Source organism: Saccostrea echinata, unplaced genomic scaffold (genome assembly GCF_033153115.1).
Source record: "Saccostrea echinata isolate AGI-Se365-2 ecotype Australia unplaced genomic scaffold, CSIRO_AGI_Sech_v1 ptg000012l, whole genome shotgun sequence".
Classification (NCBI taxonomy): domain Eukaryota; kingdom Metazoa; phylum Mollusca; class Bivalvia; order Ostreida; family Ostreidae; genus Saccostrea; species Saccostrea echinata.
This window is the reverse complement of record NW_026889761.1, coordinates 2810951-2828865: the sequence shown is the minus strand read 5'-3', so window position 1 is coordinate 2828865 and position 17915 is coordinate 2810951. Positions and strand designations below refer to the sequence as shown.

Genomic DNA, 17915 nt, shown 5'->3' with positions numbered 1-17915 from the left:
ATTGATTGATTGTGTCGATCTAAATGTGTAAAAATGTAATGGTATTTGAATGTTACTGGTGTGATCACACAAACTTGTCACGTAGGAATTTTTTTTTAATGAAACGAGGCTATTGGTGTACCTGTAACTTACATCTCTTTCATATCGTTCTCATCAAATGCATGTTTGCTTTATTCATTGGATCTCCTTTGTAATTCCTGCATTTTGGTTAATTCGGTATTATAAACAATTTATTGCATAATAGAGACATAAAGATTTCTTCGCAAATGAAAAATCATATTTCCCTCGGGCGTTGCCTTCGGGGAGTATGATTTTTCATGGGCGAAGAAATCTTCATGTTGCCCTCGCGGAATATGATTTTTTATGGGCGAAGAAATCTTCATGCCTCCCTCACTATCATGCAATAAATGCAAACTGTGAACTTGTCAAGTCCGAAACACACAAAAGGGTATCGCTGATATCATACAGAGTGTATCATTGCCTTGATCAAACCCATAGGAAGCAAATTCAGTTTTTTTTTTTTTGGGGGGGGGGGGGGGCACAGCCATACATTTTCAGTTGACAGTTGAGGGGGCACTACTACCATAAATTTCCTGACAAGCAAAAAAAAAAAGGTCACCAACTACCAAAAATTCCTTGACAAGCAAAAAAAAAGAAGGTTATCAGACGTTTTTATTGAGGTGGCACAAGCTATATTATCTATGTCTACTATAGTAATCTATATATCGGCAAAATTATTGGGGGCACGCCCCCCTCGGTTCCTACGGCCATGTTGATTAAATTTAGGGTCACTAAGGAAAGAATGTTTTGACTGGATGAATGGTCTGAAAGAACATGTGTTAACTTGTCGAGTCGGTAACACATAGATTGGGTTTTCTTATAACCAGAGTGTGTCATGGTTTGATGCAAGGTCATTTGAACGAGTTCAAGGTCATCAACGGAGAAACAACATTCCTTAACTGTCTTTCTACTGGTGAGACATTGCAAGTTGATACCCCTTACAAGATTGCTTATAACCTTAGAATGTGGCATGACCTTGACTCAAGGTCACTTCTTCCTGTTCGCAGCTCCAACGGAAGACCTACTCGTTGCTTTGCAACGAGCTCTGCTCTAGTTATTATGTATTATTGTACATTTGGTTTTACTTTCACGTATATAGCATAAGAACAGTCAACATTTTGTTTATAATCTTTAACAGCCTTTTTAAGCATATAATATGTGCCTATGCTAAATATGTGAAAGTAATTAAACCAAATTACATTTTTATTTAAAAATAATGTTGTAAAATCAATACGAGAGATAAGAAGCAATTTTTATTACTCAATTTTTTATTGATATGAAATTTAAAAAACACCCTTGTTTAAAAACAGATGGAAAAATATTTAATGTGGATGGCTGTATATGGAAAAATATTTATAAAAACAAGATTTTGAATATGTACGAGAAGAGAATATTAGAATTTAATTATAAATTACTACATGGTATTTTGAACAACAATGTTTCTGTAAGCAAGTGTGAAAAAGAAATTTCTCCTTTGTGAAATTTAAGATGATACAAAACATCTCCTGTTAGATTGTAAAATTATTAAACCCATATGGGAAAATGTTAGCCTTTTTCTAAAATTTGATATTACTTGGAAATTAATTGTACTTGGATTTTATAATGAAAATAATGAAAAAAAAAACTTTGCTTTTTAATAATTTGTTAGCTTTTATTAGCTTTACTAGGTATAAGTATAGCATGAAATATTTACATTTCACATGTGCTTTGCTTATTAAGTATGAGGAAGTGTGAGGAAAGCTACGGCATTAAATACACCATAAACAGATAGGGGGTCAAAAGGTTAAAATATGCATTTTATTTTTACGTCACAAACGTTGAGCGCCGTGGAAATGCAACGTCATAAGCGAAAATCAAAATTCACGCTCACATTGAACAGAAACTGTTGCAACGGCTCTTCCATTAATTGTAACTTACCCGAAAGATGATACAGGGATTTTGAAATATAATCTGCATTCGCAATCAGGGCAAAGAGTTAAAAAATGTAAATATAAGCATTGAATCTGATATAGACTCATAACTGCATAACTGCGTGTGTGCAAACAAATTGAGTAACGCGCGATTTGTAGATTACAAAATGAGAAATTGTCTGAGAGAAATCTCCTTCAGAGACTGAAATCTATGCTTTAATTTTTATATTCAAAATGATGTTCTTAGAAAGATTGGTCAGATTAGAAGTAACAGGAAATAATATAATGCATGGGTGCATATTGAGTATCGTTCTTGTTTGCTTTCTATAAAAGATGATATTTTAATACCCAGAAAAGCCTCTACGGATATAAGAAAATGATGTTAAAGTAAAGAAAACTTACCGTCCAACCTCCGCCGTCAGTACTCATGTCACAGTAAACAGACTTTACTTCAGAGCCTACAGATATTCTGTATACTCCATCTCTTCCCTTTAAACTAGGGAATTTCTATAAAATGTCCCAACAATCCTTCGGAAGCACTGTGTAAAAGATCATTAAATTTTAAGGACTACTCTTCAATGTTAATCAGACAATACTTAAGTAATTGTGGGCTGACTGACATTGTAGGGGGAAAACCGTACTAGGAATTTTTTTCTACTATCCCATCACTTTCTTTTTGGAAATAAATATCGTGTAAACCAAAGTCTTCTTTTAAAGGAGATCAATATAGTCTGAAAATGGCCACAACCACCTAGCCCTCTTAATTACATATTGTATGTTTTCCCAATATATATTCATTCTCAATAACATACATATTTGTATATTTTATTATATACCTTTTGACAAGATCCAGCTGGATTCATTCAGATCCCCATAAACAGTGTGTATAGTGTCGTTTACAGAACTTGAGTACCTATTTAAAGCGTCTTCTGTCTCTTTCACATATTCAAAAAGACTGTTCACACTGTATTTCTGTAATGTTGCATTCATTTCATATATTTGATATTTGAGTACCTCAGTTTGGGGGCTTTTAGCGGAAACTTTTTGCGATTCATTTAGTATCTTAATCTTCTCAATTGTGCTCTGGTCCTCCATCCTCAATGTCTGTATATCTTTTCTCAAGTCACTTTCCATCTTCTTTGTTGTCTTCTTTAACAAATCAAGCTGTTTTTCAAAATCTTGAAGAACTAAAGTTTTGCTTTCAATCATCTGATCAAGATATTTAATTTCTTCCTTTGTAAAGTTTCTATTATCATTCACTGTCCCGTACACTACCTTGGATTTCTCTTTAAGTTTAATATTTTCTTCCTCCAACATTTGGTTTTTCGTCTCCAATTTCTGCAAGTCCTTTGTCATCTCACTAAGTTTTGCCTTCATAACTTGTCGATCGTTTTTGCTGTCTATAGCATCCATAAGTAGACTTTGTATTTTTTGTACCATAGAGAAGCGGACCAGATTTTCCTGATTCAGAATGTCTCGTAGGACATTAGACGCTTTACCGGATACGGTACTAGATAGCAGACCATTTTTATCAGATGCTTCGTTTTCAAGTAAAATGAATCACCAAATGTTCCATACATGCATATACAGAGAAATAAGCATTGTGCTTGTGGAACACCCATCTTTGCAGTAACTTTTGATGTTGAAGAGGGTCGTTTATATCATGTGCAACAATTGGTTTTAGTGATCTAATAAGAAAATCATGGAGCACTAATGAATAAGTGTTTTTCGCTGAAAAGATGACCTGATACTTGATGACTGTAAAATAACCAATGTCATCTTTGTTTTAAGTGAAACGTTATTCGGATAATAATTACTTAAAACCATGTACTTAATGAGTAAAATATGAAATAAGTGTTATTTCGCTGGAAAAAATTATTTGATACTTGATATGCTTACAAAAAAAGAAACAAACAAAAGAAAAAAAAAACACACACACACACACAAAAACAAAAAAACATAAAACAAAAAACAAAAAACAATGTAATCGTTGTCAAAGTGAAACCATTAACTGGAATTTAATTACTTATTAATAAAAATTATATACTTGATGAGAATAGATCAAATACGTGATTATTGCTGAGAAGATAACCTGATACTTGAGATTTAGCAATTGAGGAAAGTTTTCATTGACACTTTATCGGATATGGTACTAGACAAGGAATCATTTCTATTTTTATTTATCATTTTAATTGTATTTTAGAGGAGTTTAGATTTAATTCTGTAAGTGGCAATCAAACTTATACTCATAGTTCCCTTTCTAAGGAGGAATTTATAAATGCTTCAAAATCATATATCAGTTTTATGTATTTTTAATATTTCCAACAATCAAATTGAATTTGAATTACCATACTTAAACTGGATTCATAAACTACATAAAAATCCTTACAAACAGGGATACATAGCGGGTTCCTGAAAATGTTCTACCAAGCCTTTTTCTTTACTCCTCAGTACGATATTAACAGTAGTGAAGAGAAACCTCAGGAGTACTATGCAACAATATGTTTGAGAAGTGGTGCAAATAAGATGTTCATACATTAAACTCCAAGGAAACTTTAGAAAATTTGAAATCACAAAATTTTACCAAAATCAATATCATCAAAACGAACAATTTTTCAACATGTTATACAGTTTCCCACAATAAATTGAAGTCCAGGTTTTTGACATTATTGGCAGCAGTTTTGTCAATAAAAATGGACCTTGTAAATTTACTTACATTGTCACTGGTCTTTTGCAAAGCTTTCTGTTAAAAACATTCTGATGATACACACAAGTACTCAGAAGTTGATAATAAAAAATGCTTGAGCTTCTGATTGACAATTTTTATTTAGTTTTTGGAGACGAAGTCATCCCCAAATCTGTGATGGTACTAATTGCACCCCCTTATTAGAAGAACTATTTTTGTATTCATATGAAGAAAATCTATTCAAAAACTTCTACTTGAAAAGAAGTCTCTTGCTGTGGCTTTCAATTCAATATTTAGATATATCGACGACGTTTTATTAATTAACAACATTCATTTTCATTCCTACGTTTATTCGATATTTCCCTTTAAACTCCAAATAAAAGATACCACAGAATCTGATACATCTGTCACATTTTAAAATATTTTTTTTTTATAAAAAGAGGTGTTTAATGGTAACCCAACAATAAAATTTAATGAAAAACGTGACTTTTCTGTCGTCAACTTCCCTTACTTATGTAGCAATATATGCCTTTTCACCTGCATCATATGGGGTTTATGTCTCCCAGTTGATTCGATACGCAAGAGCATGCTCTGCGTACGACCAATTTCTGAAACAAGGCAATCTATGGACAAATGAGTTGATTAAACAAGAATTTCAAAAATCTCGATAAAAATCACTATTTCGCAAATTCTGTGGCCGAAATAATAATCTTGTCATCGAATACAATCTGTCATTAAGTCGAATGTTGACTGACGTTTTTCACATAAATTGGTAGGCCATTATTTTCACTCTGAATTGTGTAAGGATTTTTCTGTTTTCTCGATCGTGACAGGGAACACTTGGCGGGTGTGGGCGGTCGACGGGGATGCTTAAGCTCCATAGCACCTGATCCCACCTCTTATGTTTTTAGAGGTCCGTGTTTTCTCTGCTCGAATTTTGCATTTTTTCAGTGGACTTTTGAGATTGATTACTGTTTGTTATCTTTATATTTCCATCAAAATCTTTCTTTCCAGGCAAAAATGTAACCGACAAGTTTCCATACGTGTATAAGTAGAGGTTTAATAATTACCATTCTAAAGCTGTTATCTCTGATGGAGAAAACTGTTTATGTGTTGTACGTACACGAATGACTGTTAGTAATGTCGGCAATATACTTAGAAAAAAACCCCACTTGATTCTTGATATGCTTTCAAATGAATTTTGAGCGATACTTACGGCTCACAACGTGTCGATAGGGGATGTTTATTCCTCCTAGGCACCCGATCCCCATTCTTATGTTTCAAAGGTTCTGTGTTTTTGCCCTGTTCATGGTTTGCATTCTTCACTGGATTTATGAAATTGATCACTGTTCGTTATCTTCAAACTTTACACTAGGCAAGATTTGTGCATGGTACACATTTTAAGAAACTTGAAAAAGTGAACCTTTTACCACAATCTTAATTGCTAATACTTATGTACTGACTGAATTAGGAATGTTTATGATATTTGCTAATATTTATGTACTTAGTGTGTTATGAACGCATGAAGTCTACATTCTGAACTCTTTCTTGTTAATTAAAAGAATAATTTCTCCGGGAATAAAGTATTTGATATAACATAATGTTTGGCAATTGACAAGAAAAGGATATAAAATATAATGTAATGTAACTGGAAGAAAGTAAAGCCTTTGAGTTCACACATGGTCGTATTTGAATTTTTATAAGTTAGCAGAGCCTCCTTCTTATAAGAAATCTATATTAAATTTATTAAGTTCTTTCTAATTTTAGATAAAAAATCTCATTACCTTTGTGTTTACCTTTTGAAGCATGTTAATAATTGCGGTTAATAAAAAACCCAGGATAGCATTGATTTGTTTAAAGCATACATATTTAATCAATAATTTCTCATTTTTATAAATATATCTTTTTCCTGTTTTTAATTTCATGATTTTTCATTCGATTTATAAGTATACGTTTTTGAACTAAACAATTGGTCAAATGTACATTTTTTATGGGAAATAGATGACACTGTTTAACTGAACGTTCATATTCTGTTGATGAATGTTGAAAGAAAAAAAGATCCGCAACACAGCTTAAGAAAACGAATCATGAAATGGTATGCAAGAGTTATAAAACGTTCAGCTTGGTGCACGTTCATGCTTAACTCGTTTGATAGGTGGTCCATTTAATTGCATTAAATATATTAAAATGGTTCTGAGGGATGAATATACCTACAAAATGGCAAAGAAAAAAAAAACAATATGCCGCATTAGGTAATACTATTTTAATTTCTTTTATACATTTCCATTGCATCATTGCATGATTATTAACGTTTTTCACCTTCTTTACGGGGCCGAAAAAAGGGATAGATATTTCTTGTAATTTAAAATGTCTATGTTCAATTTCTTACGGGAGGGATGAAGCTAAATGTCGTACGCGTATCATCAAACTCATCTTGTATCTTGTAGAACTGTTGAAGGGAAGAACTGAGAAGAGATATATAAATATCATTGGGATTTTTTTTCGCCACAATGAAATCAGGAAATTAAAAAAAAAAAAAAAAACAAAAAACAAAAAACTAAATGTTATACATATGATTACCCAGGGGCACTCGTTTTGTAAAGCATGAGCCAGATAAAACCAAGGGTGGATTCCAAAGAGAGACGTATCACATCCTTTACCCACGAGCACTTTATGGCTAAAGTATAAGAAAGATATGATAAATACTATATGCCCCGACCATATTCATGACTGGGCATAATAAACAGCGTAAAATCACCGTTAAAAATACTTGAGTTCAACTTAGGGATGGTTGCACAAATTGCGGCAATAAACACAACCTATTTTAAAATGAAATACGCTACATAAACGTCGTAATCTCTACCTTCAAAATCACCTTTGAAATAGGATAACATTGTCAAACAGAGATAAACGTCACAGACAGAGGCAAAGAGGTAATTTTTTGAAGTGGTTATGTCCCACTCTCCATCTCGGAAAAAAAGTTTTGGATCTGCACATGTCTAAGTGCATCAAAACTCAATACGCCTAATGACAAGACGGCATCTAGTGATAAGGATCCTCTCCGTCTTTCTCTGCTTCCTACTATTATTTTAACTGCCTTCACAAGTTAATTAGAACTCTAAATTCAGCAGGTACGTTTGTAAAGTTGTTTATTTAATTTTCATAATCCATTAAAATATTATGTTGCACTTATAAACTAAGTAAATTACTTTTTAATGTATTTTATATGCAAATTTGATGTGAATAGAATAAATAGAGGATACTCAATGTTTTGTAGACGAATATGGAATTTATTTCGCGAGTGGGACACGATTTTATAATATTTTTACGAGTGCGAAATCCTGTCTCACGAGTGAAATAAATTCCATATTCATCTACAAAACATTGAATTTTCTGTTTATTACATTTTTTTTAATTTTCCCTTTGCCTCTGCCTTTTCTTAACACAGTGTCATAGGCTTGACGTCAAAGTTGAGCGGTTGAGATGTCATAGCTTACCAGTTGTGAGATTGAAAACATTACATAGCATGGATTTTAGCAACATATTTGAGATGACAAGATGGTTAGTGACTATCTCTATCTTATGACAGGCCAGAAATTATTTTTTACTTACTTTGATATCCTTTCACACTGTGAGAGAATTTCATTATTTCACTTTTGAAAATGTAATAAGCTTGCATACACTCTCTCTGCTTTGAGTCTCCTTTATGTAATTCTTTTAATTGCAGCATTCATTGAGAACAACATTAATGTCTTCAAATGACGAAAACATGAGAGTTTAAAATTCAATTCGTTGTTAGAAATATTGAATAAGAAGGGAAATAATATAATCGTCTATAACTAGAACAAGAAAATAAATATGTACAGGAATAAGTAAACAACATAAAGTTGATAATATTTGAAAAAGTAAAATATCAAACTTTGTAATAACATGTCAGGTCTGATTTTAAATTATCTCCAGTTTTTGTGCCTGATCATCATCAGTGCCTTTTGTAACGCTTCTTCTATTCGTTTCCAGTGATATTTACCACCAGACACAGCTCCATTTCATACAAATGTTAAATATATTATTTTTACAACTTATCATATATTCTAAGATAAATCTTGCATCAAAACATTCTGAAATATAATTCGCACTTTGTATGTCTGTGAATGCATGTATTTCTCTGTATATAAATTGAGTATTGATGATATCACAAGTAGTTATATTTTTTTTTTATTTTGACATTCTGCTTTTTTTGATTGTAAAATATATGCTAATAAAAGTAATCATACAAAAATTAGTCCGTGTAGATAATTGGTTTATTAGCATTGTAATATTGAATATTTGGAGGAATGAAGTTGATAGTTTCCCAAGTTATACATGTAGCGTATAACCTTGGTTGGGCCAGTTTACGCTTTAAAAGCGATTTTTTTAGAAAATGTTTTTCAATTTTTTAAATGTACCAATCCAATTTTTAAAAGTATAACTTGCTTAGCTATTAATTTCCTTAACATTTGATTTATCCCCCCATTAAGTTTAAAAATTAAGGCAACATCCCTTCAAAATATGCAAATTAAAAACTTGACTTCAAGAAAATTGAAACATTTTTTAAGAAAGTCAAATTGTGGTGTAGCTACAGGCAACTCAGATTTAAATTACAATCTGATTTTCCAATCCCTTGTGATTACTGAACATTATGTACCATGATTACTGGGTAGACCTACCTGCGGTTCCTGAATACCCCGATACAGTGAGTACGTATTTATTATATTTATCTCCGACATAAAATGTGGAATACTGAGCGTATGCTTCAGCACCATCAGAACTTTGTAGCTCAACCCAGAGCTCTTTATCCTTGTTCTTTATCAGCTAAAAAATTACTTTACTGTAAACCAACTATTATTGGCGTCATCCTTTATTCGCGATTGATCCGTTTAAAATCAATCCGAGACGATTAATTTTCGCGTTTGAGGAAACATTCTCTACAAATACAAAGCAAAATAAATAATTCCTGGCGATTAATATTTACGAGTTAAAGTAGGTCGCGAAACTCGCCGATTTTTCTCGCATGCGAATAAAAGTTGGTCTACAGTATTTCCTTAGAAAGTGTAAAACAGGTATATTGCTTTATAGTATATTCAGGTAAATAAAGACAATATCAAAAAATCGCTGAGTTGATTTAAAATCAGGATTTTTAATTGGACTTTAAAAATTTCATGACAAATAATGATTGGTACAGGACTACGGAAGCTTATAGGTCACTTGTTGTGTTATAACTTGTACATTTTGTAATTTGTTATTGACTTATCAATATTAAAAGTGTTATAACTCGATATTTGTAGACGTAATTTAGATTGTTTCTAGTTTGAACATAATTTAAAGCACTTTCTTTCATTTGATTGATTTTATTGCTATAAATTATATAGACTTTTAAAAAAAAAAAATAATGATTTGTAATATTTATCAAAGCAAGAGATTTAATCATATCACTCCCCCATGGCACATGATCCCACCTCTGCTGTTTATAGAGGTCCGTGTTTGCCATGCTCCAAAATTTGTATCGTTTAATGGATTCTTGAGCTTTTATACTGTTCGTTATCTCAATACATTTTATCGATATAGTAAATTCGATATGTAACAATAAATATATAGTTATTTCTATATATCCGGAAAAATTAAGCAAACATTGTTACTGAATTAAATGAGAACGGGAATTCTAATTAAACGTCATTTTTTTCGGGATTCAGAGATAGCACGTGTAATTATATGTGTTGCGTATATTATTTTTGAGATTCAGAAATGTTTTGAAGTGGAGGATGAGGAGACATCAGCAGTCAGATAATAGGTATAGTCATAGGGGGTACTTGTCCCCACCACCCCTAGATTCAGAAATGTTTTGAAGTAGGAGGATGGGGAGACATCAGTAGTTAGATCATAGATATAGTCATAGGGGGTACTTGTCCCCACCACCACTAGATTAGAAATGTTTTGAAGAAGGAGGATGGGGAGACATCAGTAGTTAGATCATAGGTATAGTCATAGGGGGTACTTGTCCCCACCACCACTAGATTAGAAATGTTTTGAAGACGGAGGATGGGGAAACATCAGTAGTTAGATTATAGGCGTAATCATAGGGGGTACCTGTCCTCACTACCACTATTTGGCGGATCATATGTTTATCACATGGTGACAAAACATTCAACATTTACCAGAGTTTACATAGCCAGTTAGTTCGAGACCAATGTTTTCCCACCTTTTCACCAGAACAACTCGGATATTTATATCAATATAAGTACTATGCATGCATTTTTATTGTTGAAGGTCAAGATGGCTGCATCTATACATTTAAATTTCATGCTAAGATCAATTTTTTTTTCAAATCAATATTTTTTTAAATCGATGAAATATATGGAGATAACGAACAGTATTCAAGCTCAAAAGTCCATTATACAATACAAAACAGGAGCAGAGCAAACACGGACCTCCAAACATCAGAGGTGGGATCAGGTGCCATGGAGGAGTGAGCATCCCCTGCCGACCGGTCACACCCGCCGTGTGCTCCTTGTCATGACCGGGAAATAACGGAAAAAATCCGTCGACAATTCAGTGTGTAAATAATGGCCTAACAATTAGTATGAAAAACGTCAGTCAGCATTTGACTCAATGATAAATTGTATTTGCTGACAAGGTCATTATATCGACCATAGAACTTAAGAAATGATGACTTTAAACGAGACAGCTGATATTCTTGTTTCATCAACTTGTTTGTCAATAATTTACCTCGTTTTAGAAATTGTACATACGTAGAGCATGCTCTTGCGTATCGAATCAACTGAGAGATATATACCCCGTATGCAGGTGATGAAGGTATATTGCTGCATAAGTAAGGGAAGTTGACGATTGAAAAGTTAAAGTCATCACGTTTATCATAAAGCTTGGTTGTTAGATTACCATTAACGTCTTTTTCAAGTAAAATATCCAAATATGAAACAGATGTGTCAGACTCTGTGGTATCTTTTATCTCAAGTTCACCAGGATATATCGTATCGACATAAGAATGAAAATAGCCATTGTTAATTGACAATACGCCGTCGATATATCTAAATGTCGAGTTGAACGCCAAAGCAAGTGTTTTTTCTTCTTTTCACGTACAAGATTTTGGACAAATTCTGCTTCATATGATGTAATTTATAGCAAATCAATTAAGTAAAAGAAGGCGTTTTAAATTATGCACAAACTCCTGGATACAATGCAAAAAAGTATAAAAATAAGGAATTTTAGCACTTTATATAATGAAAAGACGCCGAAAATTAACCATTAGGACAATGTACTAGTTATAGCACAACAAGAATAGAGACCTATAAGCTTGTTGTGAAAAAAAGATTCTTCTACTGTATTTTTATGCATGTGTTGTTTAAAAATTTAACTTTTCGCCTCCTCTTTCTAAAGCCAGACGATATTACACAGCAAAATGTGCCACGTACGTATCACGTACGTTAAACGTATGTGATACGTACGTGACTTCACGTACGTATTACATGAAAAAAGCACCACGTACGTTAAACGTCCGTTTTCACAGGTATGAATATCATGCGTGACACGTACGTTAAACATACGTATTGACTACCATACGTTACACACACGTTGCACACGTACGTTATTCATACGGTTCACGTATGAATAACGTACGTGCAACATGTGTGTAATGCATGTTTTGAGAAACATGCGTTTAACACGTTTGTTAAATGAACTGCTCATATGATAAATGTATAAGTACCATGCATTGAACATTTTTTGTCACATACTGTTAACAAAGGTGAAACAAAAATGATTCAATTCATGCATTTAACATAATTTTCTTCAAAGGCTTATTTTCTTTTCATCTGTTGAATGATCCACATTTTGAAGGTACATATCTGGATATCCTTCACCTCAAATTTCCTGATCCTTATTGCTCTTAAGGCAATCACAACAAAAGACATATTCAAATCTAAGCCAAATTTAATGTTGAATTTTTTAAACATTAATCTATTCTTCTGCAATTCTTTTATCTGTAAAGAAAAAGAAAATATTAAATGAATTTGCATAAGGAAAAACACTATTTTTTGATCAATATTATTTTCCACACATAACTCCTGTTTGATTCCCTATAGAACTAAAATATAGAATTGAATAACTACCGTTTTTTTTAGTATTAATAACCTTGGTCGTTTAAACTAGACTTTTCACAATCCTCAAGTATCTACCTTATAATTCGATCTCTACTTGACAAATTTAAAATTGAAGTATTGTGAGTGAACTCAGAAAATAAAACTTGTTCATCATAGTTATGAACTTTGTTTGTTTGCTTTAAGCTCAGGAGGAGCATTATATAGATTTTCAATGATTCGATACATAATAATACTATATGATCAATGAAGCCCCGTCCTAACACCTGAATCACTTAAACTACCCTGGGGCAATGAATTTCATAATTTTAATAGAAGACTCAATGCTCATTACAATCATGCTAACAGTTTGCTTGATGTCCAGGTTTAAAGAAATTGCTTTAATTTTGCATGAATTTTGATAGTTTTAGCTCCATTCCTTAGGCCCCAGGGGGAGCAGGGACCATAAAATTCACTATTTTTGGTTCCATTCAACCACAGATGCTTTATTAATTTATGCGATAAAAACTCGATCCCCAATTGTGGCCCCTCCCTACCCCGGTGTTCATGATTTGAACAAAATTGAATCTACACTACCTGATGATGCTTTCATATAAACATGACTAACCAGGACTTTTCTGTTCTTGAGAAGATTTTTTCCTATATATTATGTAAATCTTTGATCCCCCATTATTGTCCAACCCTATCCCAAGGGGATCATGATTTCAACAAACTTGAATCTACAAAACCTGAGGATGCTTCCATTTCAAAATGATTATTCATGGCTTTGCTATTCTTGAGAAGAAGAATTTTTAAAGTTTTTCCCTATGTATTCATATGTAAAATATTGATACCCCATTGTGGCCCCTCCCTACCCCTGGGGGTCAAGGCTTTGCTGTTCTTGAGAAGAAGATTTTTAAAGATTTTTTCTTATATATTCCTATGTAAAACTTTGATCCCCTAATGTGGCCCCAACCTACCCCCCCCCCCCCCCCGTGATTTAAACAAATTTGAATTTACACTTTGACATACAAAGTTTCCTATAAATTTCAACTTTTCTTGGCCAAGTGGTTCTTGAGAAGAAGATTTTTAAAACATCCCAATAAATTTTCACTATTTCTTAATTATCTCCCCTTTAATGAGGGTGTGGCCCTTTAATTGAACAAACTTTAATCCCTTTTACCCAAAGATGGTTTGTGGCAAGTTTGGTTGAAATAAGGCCACTGGTTCTGGAGAAGAGGTCAAAAATGTGAAAAGTTTACAGACAGACGGACAGCTAGACAGACAGACTACAGACAAAATGTGATCAGAAAAGCTCACTTGAGCAAATATTGCTTATCACAGATATAAATACAACAGTAAAATTTTAGACATAACCATATGTCTGACAATTAAATTCTATATAATAGATCTAATAACAGAACTTACCCTCAGCATAAATCTTTCATAGCTTGCCATGGACCTATATGTTTTTGTGTCTGTTCAAAGTCTATACTTTTTGTCCTTGAGGTAAAAAAAATTGCATTTCAGACTTGTAAAGCAAAACAAACAAGATAAAAAATTAATTATTTTACTGATAACATTTAACATTTTCTCCTTTTGTGATTGAAATGTAATGCACATCATTACATGATATATGTAATTGCAAGTCTAAAAGCAATGGGATCAGAAAATCTGATTTTTTTTAAAGAGTATTACCATATTGCTGATTAAACTTTCAGAATCTGTTTTTGAAGTCCAGACTTGGCATTTAGGTGTTTACATAGGAGATGTCAGAGCTTCAGCTATCATCCTGGAGTGTACATTTAAAATCACAAAAAAAAAAAAAAAATCACAATCTCATTAAAATACATTAATTATATTCGTAAGGACTGTATGAAAAAGACATCTGAAAAATAAGTGTTACACCCTAATTGCCCTAAAAGGTAATTTATATTTCCTCTACATGTTTTGTAGAGAAATACATTGGGTCATTGGGTGGGTGGAACTTTTTCCATCAAGGGTTTTATTTGCATCTTATTGGTAGGCTAAAAAAAAAAAATCAATTACAATAAATATTTTTTATAACAGTATGTTTTAAACCTCACCTGAATTTTGATATAATGTGCCAGTGTTGATTCACACCTGGGCTGGGGTGCTGACCAAGACAGCTGACTGCGTCAATATTTTCTTACTTAGTTTACATTACGTTATACACTAAAATAAAGAAACACACCCGTTAGTTTACATGCAACACAGTCTGAAATATAAAGTAATTAAATAACTGTTGATGTTATGTATTCCTCACCGTCATCCTAGCCTAACTCCAGACACTGTCTTGCAGACGTCAGACTTCTTACCAATTCAATTCAATTCAATTCAATTTATTGATTCACCAAACATGTTGGCATACAACCATGTTACAAACAAAATGAAAAATACAGTGTGTTTTCAGATTACTAAAACATATACTAAAGTACATACATACATGCAAGTGTACAAATCAGTGAAGTCAACTACTTTTACAACTTGAAGTTATACATAATCATTATGCAAATAGTATAAACAGTATAATATGGACAGAGATAAACTAATTAATGCATTAAATATATATTATTGTGCTCTATTTTTAGAACGCAATTCAAAACATTCATGTAAAAATTCGCACAGTGACTTCACCCGTAACGTAAATAATAATTGGAGGTAAAAATTCCGGAACGTATATTTTACATATTTTAGTGTTATACGGACACTACCTACTTTATAATTATCTAATATCTATTTAGGTGAATTCCATTTGAATTTTGTTGTGAAATTATCGTGATTTTCTTTTCTTTTTTTTTTAATTCACCTTTTGCTCCTGAATTCGGAATGATTATATCTATCCTGATTATGATCAAGTTGAATTTTATGTTCCTCTACCGATATCCGATATACACATTACGAGATTGGTGTACTGTAGACTATGTTTTACTGCTCTGAGAGTAAACTATACACCAATGCGAACTGATTACTCCATGTCAGACATGCAAGTGGACGTAAGGTAAACAACGTGAAATAAATTGGAACATTAAAGACGCAAAACACGCTCAACAAGTCAACAACGCACACACCTGTGAACTTTCAGAGGTGATTGGGTTTTAATCATAGATCATGATATGATATTATTTTTGAAAAAAAAAGTTGAATCTTTAAAACATATTACAGTATAATGATTAAAACCCATGCAACTTACGATCTAGAGTCCCGTTTTTAAGAGGGATTTTATACTTAGACCAAGTTGGTCGGAATATTCTGTTTCATGAATTACACATTTACAGGTTATTGATTGTTAAACATTATCTTGATTAGTTCTCCAAATTCACTTTGAACTTTTAAGTAAAAAAAAGTATTTGGTCTGAGTACTTTTGTACTAAAAGTTCCTGTATTTGAAAATGTCACCAATTTAAGAATATATTATAGATAGTTTTCAGTAGGCCCAAATTATTAAGAGTTATATCCCGTTGGCCACCATATTGGGGTCAACATGCTCATATTCCTTCATTATTTTAATTTTTTATACTGGCCATTGTGGCGTAGGAAACATTGGTTTTCTGAAAAATATACATTTCTTAAAGCCTCTTTCATTTCATAATTTTTATTCCATAAAGATTTCCCCCCAAATATTTCTGGTACAACCTCTTGAATTTGGTAAGACAAAGAGGAAAAATTACCAGGTTGACCACCAAAATGGGGGCCAAGGGAAATAACTTGGAGAGAAAATATGTCATATGAAAACTATTTATAGTCCCTGCTACAATAAAACTTTTAGGGATTTTTTTCACTTATTGACTAAAATGAAATAATTGTTCTACTAATTAATTAAACGAAATTGAAATTAAAAAAATGAAAAGGATTAAATTTAATTATAGTTGACTTACATTTATTATACATGTATGTAAAAGTACCATTAATATAGAAAATATACAGCCTTCTCAAAAATGGCTAGCTTTTCACTCACATGTAAAACAATTTTTATTAACATACCTGTAAGGTAGCTGATAATACGCATACTTGTCATTAACATACATGTAATGTGTGGTTTATATACATGTAAACCATGCATATATTAAAGTATGTGTAATGTGTGGTTGATAATAAATGTAAACCATGTGTGTGAAATATGTGTAATGTATGGTTTATAATACACATATAAAGCATGCGTTTATTAACGTATGTGGAACGTATGGTTGACAATACATATGTAAACCACGCGTTCATCAACGTATGTTTAACGTGTGGTTTACAATACACATGTAAACCGTGCGTTTATAAACGTACGTGTAACGTGTGGTAGCACATACCATATGTTACATGTACGTAACAAATACGTGTATTCCAACCGCACGTTTCACGTATGTTATGTGAAACATATGTTGTCAAACGCATGTTATCCATACGTTGTACCACGTACGTGTAACGTGCGGTTGGAATACACGTATGTGTTACGTATGTTTCACATATGTGTAACATATGGTATGTGCTACCATACGTTACACGTACGTGGCACAATTAGCTGTGTCATATATGACGTTGTATATAAAAAAGTTGGATAAATTAACAAAAAACAAAAAACAAAAAAAAAAAACAAAAAACAAAAAAAAAAAAAAAAACAAAAAAAAAAGAATATAAATAAATAAAACCTAGCTGTGATTTTATGAAACAAAAAATATCATTCCTTCTATATTACTTGCATAACTTTGGAGGTTTGAACATGATGAAATGAAGTTTCCATTTGATTGGAGCAGTCTTAAGTTCAATGACCACTATTAATAATTATTGTAACCAAATGACCTTTGACTTATACACCATGTCATGATATAATATTCTCTGTTTTCTCCCATTATGAACCTGCACTCACCAGCTGCGTTCATATCGCAATAAACGCAACAGGATCTGCTATTAGTGCAGTTCGTTTTTCACACTCGCACAGAACAAGCTTCTCCATATTTATTTGCGTTCAGAAGTATATATTTATGAAATGTAGTGCAAAAAGAATAAATTGAAGTTTTTAATGAATTCATCCGGGGAAAAAAAGAGTTTCCTTATGATTGAAATTGCTGATTAAGTGTATTTATTTATTTGTTTTTAAATCGATTTCGGTCAATGTAT

At 32.4% G+C, this 17915-nt stretch overlaps 1 protein-coding gene and 1 long non-coding RNA gene across 2 annotated transcripts in view; both read right to left on the bottom strand.

Annotated features, from left to right (window-relative positions):
• LOC133185187 (fibrinogen-like protein 1) overlaps positions 1-17915 on the bottom strand; it is a 37664-nt gene that overhangs the window by 10541 nt on the left and 9208 nt on the right. The gene's annotated exons all lie outside the window — the stretch shown is intronic.
• Positions 12673-15123, bottom strand: LOC133185793 (uncharacterized). The gene is made up of 5 exons (XR_009720950.1): positions 15073-15123; positions 14873-14981; positions 14484-14577; positions 14214-14288; positions 12673-12689 (listed from the first exon to the last, which is right to left on the bottom strand). It is a non-coding gene; the product is annotated as an uncharacterized LOC133185793 (long non-coding RNA).